Here is a 2,272-nt window from a genome sequence, read left to right on the forward strand (position 1 = left end):
CGTATTTTTGTTAACTCTCGTGTTAATTGTGTTGTGTGTCCAACGTTGTTGTGAGCTCACTGTATTGTTAACGGTACCGTGCTTGTGTGTGTGTGGAGAAGCGGCCATACGTTTGTTAGTAACTGTTAAAAGCCAGAGGTGAGAGTCCGGGAGAATTTCCTCCCGTTAGAGTGTCTCGGGTACACATAACAGCATAAAAATTCCCTTTAGGATTACTCAAACAGCTGCCAGAGTCCGGCGTGCGGGCGCTGGGGCCGCGCTCCAGGGCTGGGGGCTGCGCGCTGGGGCTGCCGCTGCGCCGGCTCGGCCGTGGGGGAGGCGGCGCTGGCAGCCACGGCAAAAGGCGGCAGGGGCACCTCGGCGGCAGAGGCACCTCAGCGACAGAGGCAACGCCGACAGCTACTTCTGCAGAGCCAGCCAGACTTCTGCGGGCATCCCCGGGAGCTGCACGGCGCCCGGAGCAGCCCGGGGAACAGCAGCTCGGCGGTGACTGGCTTGCGGGGGAGTTGCCCCGCAGAATCCAGGCATGTCGGTAACTGAGAACAGAAAGCAGAATCTCTCTCTCTTTAGTCCTTCTACTCACTTGTGGATAACTTAAAACTAAAAGATTGTGTTTTACTAAAAGTTAGCATGCAAGAAATTTTAAGAGTTTCCCAGAGAATGAATCTTTATATAAAAGCTTTAGTGAGTTGCCTTGGTTTTAGTCACATTTTACCCCTGTAAAGAACTTCTGCCCAAATTTCGTGTTCAGTCTTAGCAGGAGGAGACATAAGGTTCACACAATAGAGATCATTTGTTGCTTAGCAACTGGGTGGGACTCAAACCACCTCCAGCAGTTTCTCAGAACTAGGGAGAGAGTAGAACTTATACACCAAAAACTACAAATCTGCAAATAAGATAAATGGAAAGCTGGCAGGCTGAGGATTTCCTTGATTCTTAGGTAAAACATCTCTCTATCTTCCTGTTATAAACTGAGAAGTTATTGTGACAGTGGAAATCACATCTTTAGAATTGTATTTAAAAAGGTTTACTCAGCTGATTTTAACATTTGGATGTTAATTTACATTCCTGTCTGATATTATTTCTTTTCCTTGGTCAAGTTTAGTGAATTCATTATTTTTTCCTTTTTTTTTTCTTCTGTGTTTATGACAGAGTTGCAACTTTGAGTTGCATTTCATGTACTGTTTAAGCAATTGTTAATATTCTATTTATAACATAGCAGCAAGTACATTTTTTTTCAGATTTTAATATATATCTTCTGTCGTGGATTCGTACAGTATGTACAGAGCAGTTTGGTCAAACAAAACGTATTATACGTTTTTCAATGTTTTATAACTGCTGATATAGCATACAGCCTAATTGCTTTTCTAAAAACACTACTCAGGCACACACTATGCTGTGAAGTTTGACTTATCTCTCTTGGCACTGATGTTATGTCAACAGTTATACTACATGAATTTCAGATTATTTTTAAAATAACCTAACAAGATGCAAAATGTGTGTGTTTACTTTATACCAATAAAAAAGCAGATTGCTAAATTACACTTTTCCAAAACTATTGATGCGTGAATTAGAACTTTTTATGCCCATTTGATTTATAAAGCAGAAATGTCTGGAGACCACATGATAATCTGTCAGGAAATCAGTAGAGATTGCAATAAAGCTGAGTTACTAGAGTCAGGTTGAATTTAGTAAAATTTTTCTAGTTTGCCTCCCAATATAACGATCTCAAAGCTAGATTTAGTTAGCTTTACATTCGGGAAATTAATTAAAACCTGTGAGTGATTTAGGATTTTAGTATAATGGGTGTGGTTTTTACCTGTTCTGTGCTGTTGTTCCACAATTATGGAGTTACATGTTCTTACAACTAGTTATTTGTTTTCCTTTGTGCTGCTTATGTTGTGAATTTTGTTCTCTTACCGAAATTTCATAGATAAAAGAACTAAAAACACGAGGAGATGATGTAGATCACATCTAAGGAACTGGCTGCAAGCTGGAATCTGGCCTTCTATATCCTTCTGAACTGCACATGTAGCTTAAGGCTGAGTATTAAACAGAATGATCAAACAGTATTTTTTCACTGTCATAGACTTAAATGCGAACTTTTTCAAAAGATGAGCTTGACAATGACTATAATAACTTGATGGCACAATCAAGTGTGACAGATTCAGGCAGGGGAAGTGCATCTGTCAGTGCATCTACTGCTGAATCTTCTATGGGACTTGCTCATAATATGACCTCAACACAGACATCTGCAGTAAAACACATCCAA

The 2,272-nt window shown here is 40.5% G+C and overlaps 1 long non-coding RNA gene across 1 annotated transcript; it reads left to right on the top strand.

Annotated features, from left to right (window-relative positions):
• Positions 1 to 462: 462 nt before the first annotated feature.
• On the top strand, positions 463 to 2,072 carry LOC135404398 (uncharacterized). Its single transcript, XR_010425658.1, has 2 exons — positions 463 to 940; positions 1,934 to 2,072. It is a non-coding gene; the product is annotated as an uncharacterized LOC135404398 (long non-coding RNA).
• Positions 2,073 to 2,272: the final 200 nt, after the last annotated feature.

This window comes from Pseudopipra pipra, chromosome W (assembly GCF_036250125.1).
Source record: "Pseudopipra pipra isolate bDixPip1 chromosome W, bDixPip1.hap1, whole genome shotgun sequence".
Classification (NCBI taxonomy): domain Eukaryota; kingdom Metazoa; phylum Chordata; class Aves; order Passeriformes; family Pipridae; genus Pseudopipra; species Pseudopipra pipra.